The sequence below is a fragment of the Pseudophryne corroboree genome, chromosome 2 (assembly GCF_028390025.1).
Source record: "Pseudophryne corroboree isolate aPseCor3 chromosome 2, aPseCor3.hap2, whole genome shotgun sequence".
Lineage (NCBI taxonomy): Eukaryota > Metazoa > Chordata > Amphibia > Anura > Myobatrachidae > Pseudophryne > Pseudophryne corroboree.
Window position 1 is genome coordinate 784,107,168 of NC_086445.1, and position 25,660 is coordinate 784,132,827.

Consider the following 25,660-nt stretch of genomic DNA (forward strand, 5'->3'; position numbering starts at 1 on the left):
AGTTTTTTTGTACCTTTACCACCACTTGAAATTTCAACCCATAATGACTCCATGTTATTACTAGTCCCCTTGTAAATAACCTCCTTTAAATATAGTTCTAAAAATGGCTCAACATAAAGACATACACATCCTCCCCTTTTGTTAGCCTTGTCTCTTCTGAAGAGAGTATAACCCTCCGAGTTTGCTGCCCAGTCATGAGAATCATCCCACCGTGTATTTGTCATGCCTATAATATCATATTGCTCATTCAATGCAATCATTTCTAATTCCCCCATTTTGCCTGATAGGCTTATTGCATTCTCTAGCAAACACTTAAGTTTAGTAATTCCCTTACCTGTATGTTTTCTTTTGTTGATTTGCTGTTTTTCCCCTACCCCCTCTCCACCTACATTATACGCCTTGAGTCCTGTTTGGAGACAGAGTGCTATATAAATTAAATTATTATTATTATTTTTATTATTATTATTATTATTATTATTATTATTATTATACTTAATACATCCTAGTTTTAATGATTTAATGAAAAAAATTCAGATCCAAAACAAATACAGTTAGAGGCAAAAAAAAATACAGATCCAAAAACCGAAGGACATACAGATCCAATACAAGAACCCAAAACCCGGGATATAGGCCAGCGCACATCTCTACTTATAACACTATTGATCACTATCTTCTCAAACATTCACTACAATTCCTAGGTCTTCAGGACACATCCCTTTCTTGGTTCTCATACTACCTATCTAATCCCTTTTTCAGTGCCCACTTCTCTGAATCCACCTCCTCTTTGCTACCTCTATCAGTTGGAGTACCGCAAGTCTTAGGTCTTCTGCTTTTGTCAATCAATGCCACATCTCTTGACAAACTAATTAGCTCTTTTAGATTTCGGTATGTGGATGGTACTTAAATCTACTTATCCTCCCCAGATTTGTCACCATCTGTATCAGTCCATGTCACCGGATGCCTCTCTGCTGTTTCCTCTTGGATGTCATCTCGCCACCTCAAACTTAATATTTCCAAAACGGAATGAATCATATTTCTACCGACCAATAGTAGTTACAAACCTGATATCTCTATCACTGTTGAGAATGCAATAATCAATCCTACCCAACAAGTTCACTGCCTTGGTGCCATCCTTGACTCTAAACTGTCCTTTGTTCCCCACATTCATTCTGTCTCAAAATCATGTTACATGCACCTAAAAACCATACCTTACACAAGACACTGCAAAAACTAAAATCCATTCTCTCAAAATCTCACGCATTGATTATTGCAATAGTCTTCTTACTGGTCTTACCAAAAAAAGACTCTTACCACTCAATTCTGAATGCAGCTGCAAAGCTGATCTTCCTTTCTAGATGTTCATCATCTGCTGATCCGCTCTGTCAGTACCTCCATTGGTTACCTGTATTCTACTGTATTCAATATAAAATAATTGTACTCACACACAAGGCCATTTACCAAGTGACACCAATGTACATCTCTTCACTTATCTCAAAATATCTCCAACCCGACCACTTCGCTCTTCAAAAGATCTACGTCTGTCATTATTCGCTTCCATTTCACGATTGCAGGAATTTCTTTGGGCTGCACCTACTCTGTGGAATGCTCTCCTGTTCACAATAAGACTCTCCTTTAGTTTCGAAACATTCAAGCATTCCCTGAAAACTCACCTCTTCAGGCAAGCTTATCAAATTCTGGAACCGCATACATAACCTTCATAAAATTTCCTATCTAATTACATCCACGTTGTACAGTCCTCACATATTTTCTTTATCTTCACTTTCCCATCCTCCTGCCCACAGGCCAACATGGCTGTGTGATCGTATGATACAGCCCACCAAGAGCTATTGCAATCTGGTGGACCATTATGCAATAAATAACACCTATCCTTATCTATCAATGCCTCTTTCCCTCTAGAGTAAGCTTACGAGCAGGGCCTTCCTACTCTATCACTATCTGTCATTACCCAGTTTTGTTTTATTACTGTTGTTTCCAATTGTAAAGCACAATGGAAAAGTGTAATGGAAAAATGTAAAGCACAATTTGCTGTGCTATATACTGTAGGAAACTGTTATTAATTAATAAATAAAAACCAACAAACAATAACACACTTGACTGTTTTCTGTCCAAACCCCTCTGGGAGGGGACAGCCAGGACGGCATTGTGGGTGCTGTTGCTGCATAGGTGAACAGCACATATGGCATGATGGTGCAATCTCATCATCATGCCCCCCCCCCTTCTATCCCCCCCCTTCCACACACACACACACACACACACACACACACATACACACTATACAATGCTAAGATTACTGGAATTACAATGTGGGTAGCCTACTTTCCACGGGAAGCGGATGGTGTCGGGCAGATGGTAGGCAGCCGCAGAAGACTTGAATGTTTTTTTCAGGCGGCTGGAGCACCACCAAGGTTCGGGAGCCTCCTGGCCATTCAGGGATAGTAGGCAAGTATGAAATTTAACAAAAATGGCAAGGTTACAAAGTTACAGACGTGATTAAATCACTAAGAAAAATGGGTTTAAGGGACAAAACTTCAGCTACTGAGAAGTATGTAGGTTAATAGAAACTGCTGCCGGCTGAGTGATGATGTGTTTACTTTGTTAAGGTATAGTCTATCACTGTACTATATTGAACAACATAGCATGATATAAAGTGCAAAGCCTTAAAGTTCAAAGCAATGCAGAGCAAAGGGAGAAACAAGAGATATAAATATAACTGCATATACGTCCATCATTCCCACAATACCAGCATCAACTGAGCCAGAAGGTTCACTGCTACCGACAGCAAGGGGAGGAGATGATAGTATAGATCAGGAAAAGTATAGCACATGAGGTAATACAGTCATACTCGTGATAGCTAACAATCTATAGGGGAGGAGCAGACAGACATGGATGACACATGGCTGAATTACTGGAACACAGAGGAATGAATAAGGATGAGAGCTCTGGGTTTGGAGGGTCCATTTGAAGCTTTATAAAGGGGTCAAGAGTGTGATAGTGAGAAGGAAAGAGTTCCAGTGGTGGTGAGCAGCACAGAAAAAAACGGATGGTGAGAGTGTGGTAAGGTAATCAGTTTTGAAGAATGAAAATTGTAGCAAGACTGCTGGAGACATGACTGTGGAGAGAGTGGGAGAGGTCAGTGTAGGGCAGGTAGGTTTGAGGATAAACAGCAAAGAGGTAATAATGGGGGCCAAAATAATTGATGAGTTTACCTAGGGAAGAAGTATAAAGGGAAAACAGAAGGAAACCAAGAACAGAGCCTTGAGAGACTTGAGTTTGATTTTGATTAAATTTTTTATTAGAGTCGGGTTTTGTATTTAATATTATTGCCCCTTTAAACCTAGCATCAAAACCCACAAAGATGTGATGGCTTTGAAAAACTTAAAAACTCAGCTTAGTAAATTCATCCTTAGGGGCAGATGTGTTAAACCTGAAGAAGTGATAAATCGGTTATACCAACCAGCTCCTAACTGTCATTTTTCAATCCCGTAATGATTGGCTGGTGCATTATCACCTTCCACTTATCACTGCTTTATCACTTCTCCAGGCTTAAGACATCTGCCCCTTAGGGGTCTATTTACTAAGCCTTGGATAGAGATAAAGTGGATGGAGATAAAGTACCAACCAACCAGCTCCTAACTGTCATTTTTCAAACACATGGCTGTTAGGAGCCAATTGGCTGGTACTTTATCTCCATCTGCTTTGTCTGCATCCAAGGCTTAGTAAATATATCCCTTAGTCTCCAATGTGTATTTTCTAACATCAATATAACAATGCTGCAACATTCTTAATAGAAGAAAACATAATCATTTTTCATTTCCTTGGCTTGCTCTAGTAAATTTGAAGTATATATTATTATCTGACTGTAGGCAAGACAACATGTCAATTTTAAAATATAATTGAATTACATAGATCTGCCATTCGAGAAGTACTGGAGGAAAAATCCTGTGATCAGCAGTCACAGGTGCCACAGCAAGACATGCTCTTGTGACCAGTAGTCAAAGTGGAAATTTTGAACTAGGGTGTGGAAATATACAGGGAGTTTACCTAGGGAGGCCCAAATCCTGAGCACCTCTGATACCTCCACTTCAAAATAATGACGCAGTGACCTGGACCTAATGCCCAGGGTCATTTATCAGGGGCTTGGGCTCCCTGCCCTCCTAACATGCAACACAGACCCGAGGCTTGACTGCACCAAGGGGTCTAGTGCCCGATAACTCTGGTGGTCTTGAGATGGTTAGATAATTGAAGGTGGCCGAAGCTGATTACCATGGAGCTGGGAGAGGCTGCAGTGGGGAACTTTATTTACTGTAGCTCTTTCTCTTTCCACAACTGCAGCACTCTGTGGTCTTCAGCTTCTTGCTTCGGTCGCTGGCCTGTTGCTTCCACTGGGACTTCTTCCAAGGCTGTCTCTTACTTCTTCTTTTTTTGGGAGGTCTTCTGTCCTCCCTCCCTGCTTCCCTCACATCACAGCACCCATCTCCCCTCACAGCACAGCATCCCTCGCAGAAGAGCACCCCTCTCCCCTCACAGCACAGCACCCCTCGCAGAAGAGCACCCCTCGCAAAACAGCACTCCTAATCTATCGCATCTTACTTCGCCTCACACTCCGAGCAATGTTTGTGACATTTCACTAAAAATAATCATGTCCTAATACTAAGGCATAGGGGGTGTCAGTAAATCAGGCCATTAAACTTGGAAGCCCCAAGCTCTGTGACCCCATTTTGTATTGATTTAGTCTGAAGTATTTTATATGACTCTAAGGGCACCTAAGTTTTTTTACTTTTTTATTGCTTTTCTTCCACATGTATTTGAGGTCACTCTTGTGGGTGACATCAATTAACCTTGAGGTTAGCTGCAGACTGCAATTTTTGCACCATTGACTATAATGGAGGACCGTGATCCTCCATTATAGCGTATGCGCTCTGCCTGATTGACAGGTCAGGAGCGCTCAGCCAATCAGGAGAGCGCTATGACGTGGTGCTCCCTGATTGGCTGCCAAGTCCTCTAGTGACAGGAGTCATGGGGGGTCCTGGCATTCGGGGAAAGAGGATCCATGTGTAAACATGGATCCCCTTTAGTTGCTTGGACCAGGATTTTTGCGTTTTGTTTTTTTAACCCTGTGGATGCCTATTTGGACCGAAAAGGGCTGATCTACACAGGATTCTAGGTGAGTATAATGTTTATTTTTTTTACACATACCCTAATGGATTCTACTTGGACAAGGGGACCGAGGTGCTGCGTGGGACACTAGGTAAGTATGTGTGAGTGTGAAAGTGTGTGGAAATAAAAATTTTCTTTAATGGTGTGTGTCTTGTCTTTTTTTGGGTATTTATTTTGTTGTGGAACTGCAATCTCTCCAAGTACCAGCATGCGGGGGAGGCTTGCTGGGACTTGTAATTCCACAACAAAAGACAAGATTAATTTTTTTACACAAATAAAAAATAATGAAGTCACCACACACAACCCAGGGGTGGCAGACATAGCCCCATTCATCCCTGGCCCTGGGGAGCCTGGAGGGGGGGACTCTTATTTTTAGGGTCCCCACTCCCCCAGGGAACCCCAGCCAGGGGTGACTAGTTGGGGGGTTGTGAAGCTTTGGCCGCAGGGACCTCCTATATAAAAGTGTCCCCCAGATGCGGCATCACCTCCCTGGCTAGTGGAGCCCAGGTCTGGTTTCAAGAATATGGGGGACCCTTACTTCTTTTGACCCCATATTTTTGGAAACAGGACCAGTCCAAGAACCTGGTGCTGGTTGTTTAAATACAGGGGACCCCAGTAAATTTTTCCCCTGTATTTTTGCAACCAGAACCGGCTCAAAGAACCCGGGGCTGGTTATGCTTTTGGGGAGGACCTTTACGTTGTTGTTGTTTTGAACACTTTCTAAACTTTTACAGACAGAAGCATGCAGGGATCTCACTGATCTGTGGATGCTTCTCCAAAAATCGCCAGTCTAAACCTAGTCTATTATTCTGGCAATTTTTGGTAAGGTTTTGTGTGCAACTGAAAAAATTGCATCCTATTACATTTGCGATTTTCATTGTTTTCAATGGGAAAACATTTGGATACGATTTTTCACTTGCGATTTTTGGTATATGTAAAAAATCTTGCGATTTTTAACAAAATCGCAAGCTATTACATTTGCGATTTTTGGAAAACGTGCAAATTTGTGGTAAAAATTACACATTTTCCGAAATCGCACCCTATTAAATTTAGCCCATGGTGTTGTTTGTGTTCCACAGGACAGCAATTCTGAAACTGTGCCACGAAGTCAGCCCAGGCCCCAGATGAGGAGTATGGGCACAGGTGGTGTTGGTAGAGGAGGTTGGGGGAGAGATGCAATCAAAGGGCCCAGAGTAGGAGGAGGTGTCTGTGGAAGGGCACAGGTGATTTTGGTAAATAAGGTTGTGGGAGAGATACCATAGGAGGGCCCAAAGTAGGAGGAGGAAATCTGGGGAAGGGCACAGGTGATACTGGCAGAGGAGGTTGGAAGAGAGGTGCCACAGATGGCCCAGAGTAGGTGGAGGTGTCTGTGCAGAGGCACATGTCGTTCTGGCAGAGGAGGTTGTGGGAGAGGTGCCACAGAAGGGCCCAGAGTAGAATTTTAAGAAGGTATGAATTTTAGGTGGAACAGCATCCTACTGTCAGTAGCACTGCTGCAGAGCCGCCCAGAGCATTCTAAGGGACACTCCAGGCAGGCACCCTGCAGCCTGTGGAGTACTCTACTTCCTAGAGTTGGCAGCCCCGCCCCCAGGCATGACATCATGATTACACAGATTTAGGGAGTGGAGCCGACAGTATCATTTCCAATCTGCTGATGTACTGTAGGCATAACACTCTACACCTTAGATGGCTAAGACAATGGATGATGTAGAACTAAGTTCTTTATTTGGATAAATTTTGCTCTTGGTTTTTGGTGAATAACACAACTTTTATCTGAAGAATTGAGCAGTTACACTCAGGAAACACCTAAAAGTGGTCCATGTAAAGAGACATTACAGCTCATTGTGGGCGGGATGTTACAAGCATCTGCAATGCAGTACATCCCGACACTTACTGTGAACATACTAATCATACATGTACTTACATATGCGATTATCTCCTGATATGATCTGTCTTTTGCGATAACTGGACTTCCTGGTTTAGAACCTGTGAGCCCTTTTGCACATGTGCAGAGTGATGTTGTGGCCATGGGGGGTGCTGGGAGGGATTCCGATTGGATCTCTCTCAGGGCAGAAAGCAACCCATAAGCTTTCATTGGGTAACGCCAGCTACAGATGGCATTACCCACCAGCTCCAAGTTACAGAATGTATTGCATTCTGGATCTTGGTATATACAGGAATGCTGTAAAATCTCAGAAAACTGGATTTTCTGCATTTTTGACTTTGCTACATTATGCCCTTTACATCATCTGTGCATCTACAGAGCAGTTTTGAATTTTATAATGAATATACACTGTCACACATAATGGCAAATGTGAGTGCTTGGCTTTCTTATGATACAGATATTGCAATGGTTTTATACAATTTTCTGTGTTTGACTTTTTAGGAATGTAACTTTTCCAATGGAAGACTTTTGAGAGTTTGATTCTATTATTTAAAACAAAAATGCCACAAAACCATTGGCCATCTGAGTAAGCCTAAGCTTACTCATTAATGCTGCCGGAACTCCTCTGCTGGGGCCAGGAAATCTGTGTTGGAAGATGCATACCCTACAACACCCCTGTTTCATAAAACATTCCCATTGTTGCCCCAATCCCACCTCCAAACAGACGCAGCATGTCAATCTGTACATGCGTAGTGCGGCATATGCGCGTGAAAAGATCTTTCAACATCAGAGTTACATGCAAACCAATCATCTTTGTGCACAACTCTGAATCGGGCCATATGTAAATAGTATTTATCTGATTTCAGGATTGAGTAATGAAAGTATTACAACAAACTTGTCATTGTTTTTAAAGCCCTTCACTCACCTAACAAAGATGAGAAATAAATCATTATTTGAAGGAGAAAAACAGTACACTAAGCACTATATATTTTTCTTTATTTCCACATGACATATAATCCTAGATGATTTGGAGAACTATAAAAAAAAAAGGAAACACATTTATGTCAACTCTATTTTCTAACATTAAAATTATGTGAGTGGTGAGTTTAAAAAAATCACTTGTGGGGGCAGCTGAAGTGAACGGACATAACTCCTGAAAGTTAATTGTTCTTAAAGAATAAATAAGCTGCAAACAAGCAAACTGCAAAGTTTTCTGCCACATAGAGCCCCCTGTCTCCATCCATCAGGAATACTGGAGATATAAAACAAAGATCTGTTTGGAGTTTGCAAACATAGATTGATGTCTGTCTACCACTGTTGAGGTCTTTATAGGGCCAGTGACAAAGGAGCCGATTTATCACAATCCGCATCTGAGGATACAAGTGTGATGTGATAAAATCAACCAAATCCGCAATGCGATAATTGAATACATTGCATGGATGCATAAACTATCGCATGCAGGGACAGAGCTTGCGAGAAATCTCTGTCCCTGAGATGCCACTCCGCACCCTTTTCAAGGAATTATTCATGAAAAATACCCTGAGTATGAACTGTGCATGCACCACCGACATTTCTGCTACCATCGGTGCCAGACACTCCCCCCCATCACAGGTAAACATATCTCCCAACCCCATGCCACGAGCTCCTTCCCCCCCACCACGGCTCATACTACCCAGACCCAGGGACTGGTAATTGGAGGGCTGCCGGCCTTTGGATCCTCTTCCTGCTGTAGTCCTGGGTGCTGTAAAGTGAGCTGCCACTTTGCAATATCACTTTAATACACGTGTGTCCTAGTGGCAGCAGGAGGATCCAAAGACTGTCAGCCCTCACCAGAGCATGGCTCATGGGTCCTTTGGTGTAGGTACAGTATGTTGTTGTTGTTTTTTTACAGAGTGTCCATTGGAGACATATAGCACATAGCTGATCACACTGGCCATGTCCCTGCACAGCTTTCTCTGTCGGTGGGCAGCAATGAGGGTCACAGCTGAAAGAGGATTTGAAGACTGGCAGCCCCCCAATCATCGGTCCCTGGATCTGGCGAGTATGAGCAGCAATGGGGGATGTTGCGGTGTGGGGGTTAGTCGCCAGGAGTGTGTACCCGGAGGTGGCAGTAATGAAGATGTTGACGGAGGCACATGCGCAGTACAAAAAGTGGGACTTAGGTACAGCCAAACTCTACACTCCAAGTATATTGAATACTTATGCAAATGGAATTTTTCAGTTTATATAATTTTTTACTGATCTATACATATAAATGCAAAAGCCCTCACTCACTCTATCACTCAATCACTGACTCATCACTAATTCTCTTACTTCCCGATATGTTAGGAAGCTGAAATTTAACATAGATATTCTTCAGGTGGGAAACAGGAAAACTATGTAATTAGAATTCTAATAAACTTCCCCTAAGGTGATGAAAATGGTTGACATAATGACATCATTACCAATGCGTGGCTTGCTTGGCGTGAATGATAACGGCCAAACGGACAATCGGATCAAAATTTGGATTGCACCTCAAGCGTGAAAAAATTTAATAATCTACATAAATGGTCCTGTCACTTTTTACTGTATCTCCGACAGGTGTTCCTCTGGCAATGCCAAGAAACCACAGATTAATATTTACTTACATTAAGACATCTCACATTTAAATTTTTTATAGATTTACCAAATTTTTTAACACTCATTTATTTGTACAAACGTGAAAATCAGGAACTCACGCTATTTGGTACTTTGCAGACAGGTACTGGATACCTTTCTGTTCTTTATTAGCTGAACTTGGACAGTTATTGAATCCTCCTTAATACTGTAACACAGTCCTGCATATTTATTAATATGCAGTTTTTATGCAATCTGAAAATTAACATCAATTGGATGCAGCTTTCAAACTGATTGCTCAAAAAAATGCATTGATAACAAAACCATGCACCCTGTAGAACAACTTCCATGCTGTTTTTAGCACACCAATCATGTTCAACATACCCACTGAGGATTTAACCCTTTGTGATGTGTCTAATTTTGAGTAACACGTATCTTAATGATAGACTTTTCAAGAGTTGTCTCTTCGTACCCCATAAGTTTGATGCACGTTTACTTCTTATGGGAATGGCTGTTACATCTAAGCTAGATTTAAAGATGTACTGTACCTATCATACATATTTTATTTCAGGATAATTGAATATAAGGGCACTTTTGCATAGGCATTAGACTCAAAATAATACCAGTGTGCTTTTAACTTTGCTTGATTTGGAAACTGCACTTAAAAAAAAAAAAAACATTTTAAATTGCAATTTAAAAAAATAACAGTCTTTCATTCCTTTCCCTTAGTCTTCTTTATGCGTTCTTTAGCTGTGTGTCAGATTATATTAGATCACAGGTTCTCAAACTCGGTCCTCAGGACCCCACACAGTGCATGTTTTGCAGGTCTCCTCACAGAATCGCAAGTGAAATAGTTGGCTTCACCTGTGGACCTTTTAAAATGTGTCAGTGAGTAATTAATACACCTGTGCACTTGCTGGGTGACCTGCAAAACATGCACTGTGTGGGGTCCTGAGGACCGAGTTTGAGAACCACTGTATTAGATAATGCACAGTAATTTTCTATTATAAAGTTCACAGTAATTTACCTGCCTTTATTTATAATATCTCACCATAGGCCATTCCATTTTCTTCTTATCTCTATTCTTACAGTATTTTTCAGACCAAAATACCATCTGATAAAGTTTAGGAGATTGTACAGTTTCCTGCTGTCTACCAAAACACTAGTCTCTGGCCTTGATGTAGAGAGCCTGATTCATTTATCTTGCACAGCTTGTGCTTTAAAAATTGCAAAATGTACTGCTTCAGTTCCAGGTAATGTTCACTGAAAACCAAGAACTAGCTAAGTCTCCTGTATTACAGCTGGAAAAGAGATGTTATTTAGACAGTAAGACCATTGGAAGGGTTATTGCAAGTCCATAAAGTTTGTTTTAGTTGCCTATAATTTTAGTTGAAGGAGTATGTATAGCTTTAGCTATAATTTAAATAATAATTACTTATTTTAATGTGATATTGGAATAACTATAAAACACAGAGTACAAACATCTGTTAGGGTCTCCTGCCCTGTGCTGCCACGTCGTCATGGCAACCGGGAGACAAGTGCTAGTGGAGTAACCTGAGCGCAGCTGATACTCCGGTTCGGGTCTTTTGCTGTGCAGTGGTTATAGGCTCTGTGCACGGCAGGGGATCCGGTGCTGGTTTTTGTGCTCACAGTCTGTGAGGTCTGAGTGGGGCGTGGACAGCACCTGCTTTATAAGGCCTCTTTTCAGGGTAAGCAGATGCTGCTGAATCTTTGTTGGTTAGTCAGTTCATGAAAGTTAGCCAGTACTGTGTAGCTTTGTATTTGTTTGTTGCTTACTGCAAATAGGCCTGGGGATTTGGTATTACACTCTGCCAATCCAGACCTAGCAGTAAGACTGGAGTCAGTCATTTAGCTTGCTGGGGATCTGTTACTACTCTGTGAACTTAGCAAGTTTGCGGCTGTATTCTAAGACTTGCCTGTCTAATCCTGTCTCACTGTGCTAGGTGTCAGGGGTCAGTTTAGTGGCAGTAAGCTAAAACCTGTGCACTGCAAGTGAGAATTAGGATTGTGGAGATTCTCCTTGTGTCTATCATTCCATCTCTGACCAAGGAGTTTACTGCCACACCCGTTGGTAACCCTTTAGGGTTTTGCTGTTGCCCTTAGCAACAGCATTTCGGGTTCTCTACGTATTAAAACACAACATCTTGCTTTTCCATCTGAGCAGTTCTAATACAAGGGAGATACCCAGTTCCTTAGCCTCTGGGCTTCTCTGTTCACTTTGTGTGTATTTTGTTACCCTATCACCTTCTGTGTACGTTATGTCATATCCCCCAGTTTGTCTGTGAGTCCATCTGTTTTGCATAACAGTTCAAACACCAGTACATTCCTGCAGACACTGGAGTGCATAACAGTTCTGACACCAGTACTTTCCTGCAGGCACTGGTGTGCATAACATATTCAGCAGCCTAATACTCCTGTTGAAATTTTGTGGGAATATGGAGCATACCCCTCAAAATACGTTGCAACAGGTGGTCGATCAGGTGCAGGTCCTGACTCGACAATTTAATGATTTGTCCATTAAAATGCACACCTCCCAGGCTGCTGGCGGAGCTCCCGCAGCAGCAGCACCTGCAGGGGTTAAGGAGCCGAAAGTAAATCTCCCGGATCGTTTTTCTGGAGATCGCTCGCAGTTCTTTTGTTTCAAGGAGAGCTGCAAGCTATACTTCCGGCTTAGGCCTCAGTCTTCTGGGTCGGAGATTCAGCGGGTGGGCATAGTGATTTCCTTGCTACAAGGAGACCCACAGGTCTGGGCATATGGGTTGCAGCCTGACTGTCCGTCGCTTAAAAGTGTTGATGCTTTTTTTACGGCACTGGGCATGTTGTATGATGACCCTGACAAGACGGCCTCAGCCGAGGCTCAGATTTCGATCCTTAAGCAAGGGCGAAGGCCAGTTGAGGTTTACTGTACGGAGTTTCGGAGGTTGGCCCATGATACCCAGTGGAATGACCCAGCCCTGAGACACCAGTACCGAAGAGGTCTTTCTAACCAGATAAAGGACCAACTGGTACAATATCCCTTGCCTGATAGCTTGGATCAGCTCATGCAGTTATCCATCCGGGTGGATAGACGGCTGAGAGAGCGTAGGCTTGAAAGGGAGACTGAGATTTCCTTCCTTCCCAAGGGAACCTCAGACTCTGAGGAATTTTCTGAGGAGCCTATGCAGATTGGGGCTACCCGCCTCTCCTCGCGTGAGAAGACGCGGAGGAGACAGCAGGGGTTGTGTTTGTACTGTGGGAATAAAGGTCATGTGGTAGTATCATGCCCAGAAAAGCCGGAAAACTTCAGGGCCTGAGGGTGATGGGAAATATCCTGTCAGGCCAGAAGTCAGAATTTCCCAAGAAGACTTTTATCATTCCGGTGACCTTGAAGATCCTCGGTCAAACTGTCAAGACTGAGGCCTTTGTGGACAGTGGGGCCGACGGGGTTTTTATGGACCGCCAATTCGCCCTGAAACACTCTGTTCCCTTAGTACCCTTGGCATCGGAAATTGAGATTTGTGGGTTAAACGGGGAACCATTATCCCAAGGTAAAATTACCTCTTGCACTAGCCAGATTTCTTTGTTTATTGGAGCCACACACTCTGAAAAATTGTCCTTTTATGTGACTGTCTGTACTTTTGCCCCAGTGGTGTTGGGGTTACCCTGGTTAAGGGCCCACAATCCTCAATTTGACTGGGTCTCTGGGGAGATTCTTAGTTGGGGTACTGATTGTTTCAGGAGTTGCTTGAGCCTTCCAGTCAGGCTCTCGCAGCTAAGTTTGCCAGGATTGCCAGGGTGTTATGCAGATTTTGCGGATGTGTTCTCCAAAAAAGTTGCAGAGGTACTACCTCCCCATCGCCCCTATGACTGTGCCATTGATTTGTTGCCAAATGCTAAGCTTCCCAAGAGCAGGTTGTACTCCCTGTCACGTCCTGAGACTCAGGCTATGGCAGAGTACATTCAGGAGAACTTGGCTAAGGGATTTATCAGACCTTCACAGTCTCCAGTTGGGTCGGGGTTCTTCTTCGTGGGTAAAAAGGACGGTTCGTTGCGACCCTGCATCGACTTCAGGGAATTGAACCGTATCACGATTAAAAACTCATACCCACTGCCTCTCATTTCGGTCTTGTTTGACCAGCTTCGTACTGCCACCATTTTTTCTAAGATTGACCTACGCGGTGCGTACAATCTAATCCGAATAAGAGAGGGGGATGAATGGAAGACTGCCTTTAATACCCACTCAGGGCATTATGAATATTTGGTGATGCCTTTTGGGCTCTGTAATGCCCCGGCAGTCTTCCAGGATTTCATGAATGATGTGCTCAGGGAATATTTGGATAGATTCTTAGTTGTATACTTAGATGACATCCTAATCTTCTCCCATTCCCTGGAGGAACATCAGAAGCATGTACGCTTAGTCCTCCAGAAACTCAGAGACCACCGGCTTGGGGCGAAGCTGGAGAAGTGCGAATTTGAAGTTCAGCAAATCGCATTTCTAGGATATATTATCTCCCCAGAAGGTTTCCAAATGGAGGGTTCCAAGGTACAGGCAGTCCTGGATTGGGTGCAGCCCACTAGTTTGAAGGCGCTTCAGCGTTTCCTGGGCTTTGCGAATTTTTATAGACGATTTATCGCTGGATTTTCGTCTATAGTGGCGCCCTTGGTGGCACTCACTAAGAAAGGGGCGGATGTTGCTCACTGGTCTTGTGAGGCTAAAGCGGCTTTTGCCCGTCTCAAAAGGGCATTTGTTTCGGCCAAGGTGCTGCGACACCCAGATCCAGAGCGTCCTTTTGTGGTGGAGGTGGATGCCTCTGAGATGGGTATTGGGGCAGTGCTTTCTCAGATGGGAGTGTCTGATAATCGCCTTCATCCCTGTGCTTACTTTTCCCGTAAATTTTCGCCTGCCGAAATGAATTATGACGTGGGTAACCGGGAATTGTTGGCTATTAAGGATGCACTCGAGGAGTGGAGACACTGGCTTGAGGGGGCTAAGTTTGTGGTCTCAATTCTCACTGACCATAAGAATCTGGCATATTTAGAGTCAGCGAAGCGTCTCAATGCCAGGCAGGCACGATGGGCTTTGTTTTTTGCTCGCTTTAATTTTTTGATAACATATCGCCCTGGGTCAAAAAACATCAAGGCTGATGCGCTCTCGCGGAGTTCTGCTCCAATCCAGGAGACCACCGAGGAGCCGTTGCCCATTGTTTCCCCATCATGTATTAAAGTGGGCATTACCCAGGACCTCTTATCATTAGTCCTTAGAGCACAGGAGCAGGCTCCTCCAGACCTTCCGGTAGGTCTTTTGTTTGTGCCTCCTAGGTTAAGACAGCGAGTGTTCCTGGAATTCCATGCCAAGAAGTCGGCAGGTCACCCGGGTATTGCCAGAACTCGGGAGTTGCTATCTAGGGCGGTGTGGTGGCCCTCGGTGGCTAAGGATGTGGATCAGTGGGTTCGGGCATGTGACATCTGTGCCCGAAATAAGACTCCTAGAGGGGTTCCTGTTGGCCCATTACATCCACTCTCTATCCCATCTAAGCCATGGACCCACATTTCAATGGATTTTGTGGTGGACTTGCCCAAATCCTCGGGGATGACAGCCATCTGGGTTGTCGTTGACAGGTTTTCGAAGATGGCGCACTTCGTTCCACTGGTTGGGCTGCCATCAGCCAGACGCCTGTCTGAATTATTTATGCTGCATGTTGTGCGTCTCCACGGGTTGCCACTTGATGTGGTCTCTGACCGCGGATCCCAGTTTGTGGCCAAATTCTGGAGGGCATTTTGTTCCGATCTCCAGATTTCTGTCAGCTTGTCGTCAGGCTACCATCCGCAGTCTAATGGGCAGACTGAAAGGGTGAACCAGTCCTTGGAGCAGTTCCTCAGGTGTTATGTCTCCAAGTGTCAGACTGACTGGGTTGCTCATCTGTCCATGGCGGAGTTTGCCTATAACAACGCGGCTCACTCTGCTACAGGGATCTCTCCCTTCCTTTGTGTGTATGGGCATCATCCTAAGGCCAATTCTTTTGACCCCCTGGACTCCACGCCTGGTGGTTCCTCTGTGGTTTCGGTCCTTAGAGGTATTTGGCGGAAAGTGAAGAAAGCCCTTGTGTCTGTGTCATTAGTGACCAAAAGGATTTTTGATGAGCGGAAAAGACCCTGCAGCTTCAAATTAGGAGACTTCGTCTGGTTGTCTACCAAGAATTTGAAGTTGAGACAGCCATCTCATAAGTTAGGGCCCCGGTTCATCGGCCCTTATAAGATCACCAGGGTTATCAATCCGGTGGCATTTCAGTTAGATCTGCCCCGTTCTTTGGGTATCAATAAAACATTTCATTGTTCCCTTTTAAAACGGGCGATTAGTAATCCTTCTTCCAGTGGAAGACCTTCCCCTCTTCTGATACGTGGCCAGAGGGAGTTTGTTGTTGAAAGGATTCTTGACTCCAAGGTGGTTCGGGGTCGGCTGTCATTTTTGGTGCACTGGAAGGGGTATGGCCCGGAGGAGCGGTCGTGGGTGCGCAGTTGTGATCTTCATGCCCCCAGACTGATACGCTCTTTCTTCTCGCAGTTCCCCGATAAACCCGGTGGTAGGGGTTCTTTGACCCCTCGTCAGAGGGGGGGTACTGTTAGGGTCTCCTGCCCTGTGCTGCCACGTCGTCATGGCAACCGGGAGACAAGTGCTAGTGGAGTAACCTGAGCGCAGCTGATACTCCGGTTCGGGTCTTTTGCTGTGCAGTGGTTATAGGCTCTGTGCACGGCAGGGGATCCGGTGCTGGTTTTTGTGCTCACAGTCTGTGAGGTCTGAGTGGGGCGTGGACAGCACCTGCTTTATAAGGCCTCTTTTCAGGGTAAGCAGATGCTGCTGAATCTTTGTTGGTTAGTCAGTTCATGAAAGTTAGCCAGTACTGTGTAGCTTTGTATTTGTTTGTTGCTTACTGCAAATAGGCCTGGGGATTTGGTATTACACTCTGCCAATCCAGACCTAGCAGTAAGACTGGAGTCAGTCATTTAGCTTGCTGGGGATCTGTTACTACTCTGTGAACTTAGCAAGTTTGCGGCTGTATTCTAAGACTTGCCTGTCTAATCCTGTCTCACTGTGCTAGGTGTCAGGGGTCAGTTTAGTGGCAGTAAGCTAAAACCTGTGCACTGCAAGTGAGAATTAGGATTGTGGAGATTCTCCTTGTGTCTATCATTCCATCTCTGACCAAGGAGTTTACTGCCACACCCGTTGGTAACCCTTTAGGGTTTTGCTGTTGCCCTTAGCAACAGCATTTCGGGTTCTCTACGTATTAAAACACAACATCTTGCTTTTCCATCTGAGCAGTTCTAATACAAGGGAGATACCCAGTTCCTTAGCCTCTGGGCTTCTCTGTTCACTTTGTGTGTATTTTGTTACCCTATCACCTTCTGTGTACGTTATGTCATATCCCCCAGTTTGTCTGTGAGTCCATCTGTTTTGCATAACAGTTCAAACACCAGTACATTCCTGCAGACACTGGAGTGCATAACAGTTCTGACACCAGTACTTTCCTGCAGGCACTGGTGTGCATAACAACATCATAAGTAAACAAAGGCGGATTGGGAATTTGAAGTAGCCAAGCAGGGCCAACACAGAGATAGGCAGGGTTAAAATAAAGTTTCTCCCATAGTATTAATTAGAAAAAAAAAAAAAAAACATCACAATGTCTCTGCTACCCAGTACCTACAATTTAGAGCAACATACTAACATACAATAAAGAGACTTTTGTAGGAATGGGATAAAATTCCTCCAAGTCGATGTTCAGGATTAATCAACAATTACCGGAAATGTTTACATGCAATTATTGCTGCACGAGGGGATCATTCCAGATACTGAAAGCCAAGGTTCACATACTTTTGACACTCACAGATATATGATACTGTATTGGATCGTTTTCCTCCCCCCCCCAAAAAAAAAAAGCACATCTAATTTTTTTATCTCATTTGTTTCATCGGGTTCTCATTACAGGTTGAGTATCCCTTATCCAAAATGCTTGGGACCAGAGGTATTTTGGATATGGGATTTTTCCGTATTTTGGAATAATTGAATACCATAATGAGATATCATGGTGATGGGACCTAAATCTAAGCACAGAATGCATTTATGTTTCATATACACCTTATACACACAGCCTGAAGGTAATTTTAGCCAACATTTTTTATAACTTTGTGCATTAAACAAAGTGTGTCTACATTCACACAATTCATTTATGTTTCATATACACCTTATACACACAGCCTGAAGGACATTTACAATATTTTTAATAACTTTGTGTATTAAACAAAGTTTGTGTACATTGAGCCATCAAAAAACAAAGGTTTCACTATCTCACTCTCAGTCAAAAAAGTCCGTATTTCGGAATATTCCGTATTTCGGAATATTTGGACATGGGATACTCAACCTGTATTTACTTTTAGGACTTGTGTGAAAATCTGAGGTAGTTTTAATCCAAATTGCAGCAGAAATATAGAAAATTCTGAAGAGTAACAAACTTTCAAGCACCACTGTATGAGATTGCTGTTACATCCAACAGCTCTGGAAGGAATTGACTCACTACTGCATTGGGTGTATCCTTCCACTACACTGCACCTTGGGTGCTTTTGGGGTATTTAGCAGACCAGTCTGATATACCACAGGTAGATATGAAGTTGCTTTTATTTTTGGCTGCAGTGGGTCAGAAGACTATATTGCAACAATGGAATCATGATTCACCACCTACTACAACCATGACAACTTCTAGAGTGCTTTTGTTGTTCAAGCTGGAGGCTACTTTAAATAAAGAATTCCTAACACCCTCCTTTTTTTAATGCTGTGGTTAATGTATACAGACATTACCTCTATCAACCAAACTGTCCATCCAGTGCTGCTTCCAACACACATAATGCTATTCCTGACAATTATTGGATGCTTAGAATCCTATTCCTGTTGAAATTTTTCTCCATAAATGCCTTCTTTCTGTCTTTTGTCCTCTTTTCTTTTTCTTTTCCCATGCACTTTTTCTTTTACTATCCTCTACCTTGTTTTACCCTCATATTCTTATTATTACTGGTCTACTCCATGGATGGATCGATGATTTGTGGACTTTGGGTAGGCACTGATTGTGATTGTGCTTGTTATTCTCTTTTTTTTTTTTTTATTCTGTGTTCTCTTTTCCTCATGTTTAATTTATTTATTTATGGTATTTTATCTTTGGGGAATTTGTAATCTTGTCAATCTATTGGTGGAAATAATTAAGAGTATTTTCTTTCACCGTGTTCAATTTTGATGTGTTCATGTTCCACCTAACATGGTCACATACTTTTGTCCGAGCTTGTTATTCTGTTGTTTTCTAAAAGTTGAATCATTTTTATGGCTCTATATTAAGGACCAGCTATTCCTGATCTTCTAAAGGCATCCTGGTTTGCTCATTTTGTATTAGCCTATTTATATACTGTGCCCCCTGTATTTTCATATGGTACGGCACTGAGCGTCAATCAGTATTTTTTGCAAAGTTTTGCAATTTAATGATACTGTAATGGATTTTGCTGAAGAACATTTCTCTAAAACTCCCTTGAGAAGTTAGCATACCACTAGCTATGTGTTTAGTAATCTAGGTCCAGTAGACGGGGAGGGGGGCATTAAATTACCTGAGAAGAAACATCGGGCACGAAAATCTTTTTTTTTTTTTACTGATGTTTCACCGGTATTTTTTTACAGGCTATCCAATTTGGTCGCTTGTAAAAAAATAAATGTTCCCACAAAAACACACAGGTTCAGTGAAACCTGTGTTTTTTCGGTAGAAACAGCCCATTTTCATCCAGGGTTTTGGTTTTGCCTGCCTTAGGCAGGTGAAACACAATCCCAAGTAAATTATGGCTCACACCGGCTTATCAAGGATAGGCCTCAGCGGGATAATAAGCTTCAGTAATTGATACTTTGGATACTTCCTGAGTCTGACTTACTGTAGCACTCCCAAATATCATAATGGGCAGCACAGTAAAAAAGTAACATGCACTTATAGCAAGGTAGGAAGCACTAAGTCCCTTGGTTGTCCAAATGTCTAGACCAATCATTTCTTTCCATTCATTGGCTACTCTATCCTTACATTTCTTTCTTTCATCCTTGTAAATGCTATCAATGAGGTTGCAAATTTTAATTTTCTTAGGGATAGTCTCCTGTCAACCACTTCCATCATATGAATAAAATCTTTGTCTATCACTGTCTGAGCTGGCAGACCAGTACAACCTATCCACAAGGCTAAAGCTCTCTCTTTAGTGTGTTGTTCTTTTGCATCTGGATGGTACTTTGAAACCAAAGCAATCACCAGAGTTGTCTGTTGTTTATCATTTCCCTGCCTGTTTTCTGTACAGCAATAGTCTCCGGAATCTGAAGGATTAAAAAAGTGTTTTATATTATTTGTACGGCCTATTGAATTACTTCATAATCAGTCTATGTGGACAATGTTCCATCCCAGATTTATTATCACTATCTGTACTGATCCGGGTCCCTGAATGCCTGAACTGAACTGTTGTTATCTGTACAATAAACCCCACAAGCTCTCTCAGGTGGTGTAATCCTTGACTCTGAACTGTCCTTTTATTCCACACATTCAATATGTTTCAACTCAAAATCAAAATAATGTTACAGTCACAGATTACATCTAAATAACATATCCAAAACACTGCCATATTTACAAGATTCTGCATAAACTCTAATCCACACACACAATAAGACTCTTCTACTAATCTCCAAACCTTCAAGTTTAAGCATTCCCTGAAAACTCACTCAGGCAAGCTTATCAAATTCCGGAACCACCCACATAACCTTCATAAGCTTCCTATCTAATTATATCTCCTCGTACAGTCCACATATAACCTCACATATTTTCTCTTTCTTCAGTCCCACATCCTCCTCCTGACCCCTGCCAACATTGCTCTGTGACTCGCACATAGTACATGCAGCAACCTTTGCCAATATGACAGTTTTCCTTAGACAATGTTATTGAATCAATCAACACACCCCAGTCATATTTACCTTAGCAAACACTGATGGCATGTCTTCAAGTGTCTCTTCAAATTTGTAGGGCTTTTTCTAGCCATCTGTATTTCATTCCTTGAATCATGATTGTGTAAGAGTTAGGGCATCCCCGGTCACAGTGTATGGTTTGGGGACTGGACAGGAGCAGGATGTACCTTGTTCTCAGGATGCCAGCTGATCAGGCGGGTCTGGGACGCGGTATCGATGTAGTTTTGGCAGACAGCACTTTGATCGGCAGCGCTAGTTAGACAGACTGTTTAGGTCGACATGTACAAGATAGACTTGGGTTTAAAGTCGATGTCATTTTAGTCGACAAACACATTAGTACGACGTGTAACTAATCGATTCATAAAGTTAGACATACCATTGTGTTCGGCATACGCATCCTAGACGGAACATATATCGACATTGAGAAGTCCGACAATATAAATAGTATGACAACTAAAAGATCGAACGGTTATAGCATCGACTTAAATTAAGCTAGACAGTTAATAGGTCGACAGGTAAATGTTAGAAATTTAACATATCGAAATTAACAAAGCTAGACAGATATTAGATCGACAAATAAAAGGTCGACTCTTAGAACATCGACTTAAATTAAGCTAGACAGTTAATAGGTCGACAGGTAAATGTTAGAAATTTAACATATCGAAATTAACAAAGCTAGACAGATATTAGATCGACAAATAAAAGGTCGACTCTTAGAACATCGATTTAAATTAAGCTAGACAGTTAATAGATCGACAGGTAAATGTTAGACATTTATCATATCGAAATTAACAAAGCTAGACGAAATTAACAAAGCTAGTGAGTGAGTGAGTGAGTGAGTGAGTGAGTGTGTGTGTGTGTGTGTGTGTGTGTGTGTGTGTGTGTGTGTCCTGCACCCCGCGATGACAGGGCGCCCTCATCAAGGCACAGCGGCAAGCCTTCACTGATGAGACGCCCATGGCTAGCCGCTAAACGGGACGCTCCTAGTCCTCCCCCACAAGGCATGGCACTACATGTCCCAGGCTGCCCTCTCACATCCCTGACAGCCCCAAGGTCTTCAAGCTATCCCTGCCTGGCTGCATGGGTTGGACAAGTAGTGAGTGTGTGGTAGTGAGTGAGTGAGTGTGTGTGTGTGTGTGTGTGTGTGTGTGTGTGTGTGTCCTGCACCCCGCGATGACAGGGCGCCCTCATCAAGGCACAGCGGCAAGCCTTCACTGATGAGACGCCCATGGCTAGCCGCTAAACGGGACGCTCCTAGTCCTCCCACACAAGGCATGGCACTACATGTCCCAGGCTGCCCTCTCACATCCCTGACAGCCCCAAGGTCTTCAAGCTATCCCTGCCTGGCTGCATGGGTTGGACAAGTAGTGAGTGTGTGGTAGTGAGTGAGTGAGTGAGTGAGTGTGTGTGTGTGTGTGTGTGTGTGTGTGTGTGTGTGTGTGTGTGTGTGTCCTGCACCCCGCGATGACAGGGCGCCCTCATCAAGGCACAGCGGCAAGCCTTCACTGATGAGACGCCCATGGCTAGCCGCTAAACGGGACGCTCCTAGTCCTCCCCCACAAGGCATGGCACTACATGTCCCAGGCTGCCCTCTCACATCCCTGACAGCCCCAAGGTTTTCAAGCTATCCCTGCCTGGCTGCATGGGTTGGACAAGTAGTGAGTGTGTGGTAGTGAGTGAGTGAGTGAGTGTGTGTGTGTGTGTGTGTGTGTGTGTGTGTGTGTGTGTGTGTGTGTGTCCTGCACCCCGCGATGACAGGGCGCCCTCATCAAGGCACAGCGGCAAGCCTTCACTGATGAGACGCCCATGGCTAGCCGCTAAACGGGACGCTCCTAGTCCTCCCCCACAAGGCATGGCACTACATGTCCCAGGCTGCCCTCTCACATCCCTGACAGCCCCAAGGTCTTCAAGCTATCCCTGCCTGGCTGCATGGGTTGGACAAGTAGTGAGTGTGTGGTAGTGAGTGAGTGAGTGAGTGTGTGTGTGTGTGTGTGTGTGTGTGTGTGTGTGTGTGTGTGTGTGTGTGTGTGTGTGTGTGTGTCCTGCACCCCGCGATGACAGGGCGCCCTCATCAAGGCACAGCGGCAAGCCTTCACTGATGAGACGCCCATGGCAAGCCGCTAAACGGGACGCTCCTAGTCCTCCCACACAAGGCATGGCACTACATGTCCCAGGCTGCCCTCTCACATCCCTGACAGCCCCAAGGTCTTCAAGCTATCCCTGCCTGGCTGCATGGGTTGGACAAGTAGTGAGTGTGTGGTAGTGAGTGAGTGAGTGAGTGTGTGTGTGTGTGTGTGTGTGTGTGTGTGTGTGTGTGTGTGTGTGTCCTGCACCCCGCGATGACAGGGCGCCCTCATCAAGGCACAGCGGCAAGCCTTCACTGATGAGACGCCCATGGCTAGCCGCTAAACGGGACGCTCCTAGTCCTTCCCCACAAGGCATGGCACTACATGTCCCAGGCTGCCCTCTCACATCCCTGACAGCCCCAAGGTCTTCAAGCTATCCCTGCCTGGCTGCATGGGTTGGACAAGTAGTGAGTGTGTGGTAGTGAGTGAGTGAGTGTGTGTGTGTGTGTGTGTGTGTGTGTGTGTGTGTGTGTGTGTGTGTGTGTCCTGCACCCCGCGATGACAGGGCGCCCTCATCAAGGCACAGCGGCAAGCCTTCACTGATGAGACGCCCATGGCTAGCCGCTAAACGGGACGCTCCTAGTCCTCCCCCACAAGGCATGGCACTACATGTCCCAGGCTGCCCTCTCACATCCCTGACAGCCCCAAGGTCTTCAAGCTATCCCTGCCTGGCTGCATGGGTTGGACAAGTAGTGAGTGTGTGGTAGTGAGTGAGTGAGTGAGTGAGTGAGTGAGTGTGTGTGTGTGTGTGTGTGTGTGTGTGTGTGTGTGTGTGTGTGTGTCCTGCACCCCGCGATGACAGGGCGCCCTCATCAAGGCACAGCGGCAAGCCTTCACTGATGAGACGCCCATGGCTAGCCGCTAAACGGGACGCTCCTAGTCCTCCCACACAAGGCATGGCACTACATGTCCCAGGCTGCCCTCTCACATCCCTGACAGCCCCAAGGTCTTCAAGCTATCCCTGCCTGGCTGCATGGGTTGGACAAGTAGTGAGTGTGTGGTAGTGAGTGAGTGAGTGAGTGTGTGTGTGTGTGTGTGTGTGTGTGTGTGTGTGTGTGTCCTGCACCCCGCGATGACAGGGCGCCCTCATCAAGGCACAGCGGCAAGCCTTCACTGATGAGACGCCCATGGCTAGCCGCTAAACGGGACGCTCCTAGTCCTCCCCCACAAGGCATGGCACTACATGTCCCAGGCTGCCCTCTCACATCCATGACAGCCCCAAGGTCTTCAAGCTATCCCTGCCTGGCTGCATGGGTTGGACAAGTAGTGAGTGTGTGGTAGTGAGTGAGTGAGTGAGTGTGTGTGTGTGTGTGTGTGTGTGTGTGTGTGTGTGTGTGTGTGTGTGTGTGTGTGTGTGTGTCCTGCACACCGCGATGACAGGGCGCCCTCATCAAGGCACAGCGGCAAGCCTTCACTGATGAGACGCCCATGGCTAGCCGCTAAACGGGACGCTCCTAGTCCTCCCACACAAGGCATGGCACTACATGTCCCAGGCTGCCCTCTCACATCCCTGACAGCCCCAAGGTCTTCAAGCTATCCCTGCCTGGCTGCATGGGTTGGACAAGTAGTGAGTGTGTGGTAGTGAGTGAGTGAGTGAGTGTGTGTGTGTGTGTGTGTGTGTGTGTGTGTGTGTGTGTGTGTGTGTGTCCTGCACCCCGCGATGACAGGGCGCCCTCATCAAGGCACAGCGGCAAGCCTTCACTGATGAGACGCCCATGGCTAGCCGCTAAACGGGACGCTCCTAGTCCTCCCCCACAAGGCATGGCACTACATGTCCCAGGCTGCCCTCTCACATCCCTGACAGCCCCAAGGTCTTCAAGCTATCCCTGCCTGGCTGCATGGGTTGGACAAGTAGTGAGTGTGTGGTAGTGAGTGAGTGAGTGAGTGAGTGAGTGTGTGTGTGTGTGTGTGTGTGTGTGTGTGTGTGTGTGTGTGTGTGTGTCCTGCACCCCGCGATGACAGGGCGCCCTCATCAAGGCACAGCGGCAAGCCTTCACTGATGAGACGCCCATGGCTAGCCGCTAAACGGGACGCTCCTAGTCCTCCCCCACAAGGCATGGCACTACATGTCCCAGGCTGCCCTCTCACATCCCTGACAGCCCCAAGGTCTTCAAGCTATCCCTGCCTGGCTGCATGGGTTGGACAAGTAGTGAGTGTGTGGTAGTGAGTGAGTGAGTGAGTGAGTGAGTGAGTGAGTGTGTGTGTGTGTGTGTGTGTGTGTGTGTGTGTGTGTGTGTGTGTGTGTGTGTGTGTGTCCTGCACCCCGCGATGACAGGGCGCCCTCATCAAGGCACAGCGGCAAGCCTTCACTGATGAGACGCCCATGGCTAGCCGCTAAACGGGACGCTCCTAGTCCTCCCACACAAGGCATGGCACTACATGTCCCAGGCTGCCCTCTCACATCCCTGACAGCCCCAAGGTCTTCAAGCTATCCCTGCCTGGCTGCATGGGTTGGACAAGTAGTGAGTGTGTGGTAGTGAGTGAGTGAGTGAGTGTGTGTGTGTGTGTGTGTGTGTGTGTGTGTGTGTGTGTGTGTGTGTGTGTCCTGCACCCCGCGATGACAGGGCGCCCTCATCAAGGCACAGCGGCAAGCCTTCACTGATGAGACGCCCATGGCTAGCAGCTAAACGGGACGCTCCTAGTCCTCCCCCACAAGGCATGGCACTACATGTCCCAGGCTGCCCTCTCACATCCCTGACAGCCCCAAGGTCTTCAAGCTATCCCTGCCTGGCTGCATGGGTTGGACAAGTAGTGAGTGTGTGGTAGTGAGTGAGTGAGTGAGTGAGTGAGTGTGTGTGTGTGTGTGTGTGTGTGTGTGTGTGTGTGTGTGTGTGTGTGTGTGTGTCCTGCACCCCGCGA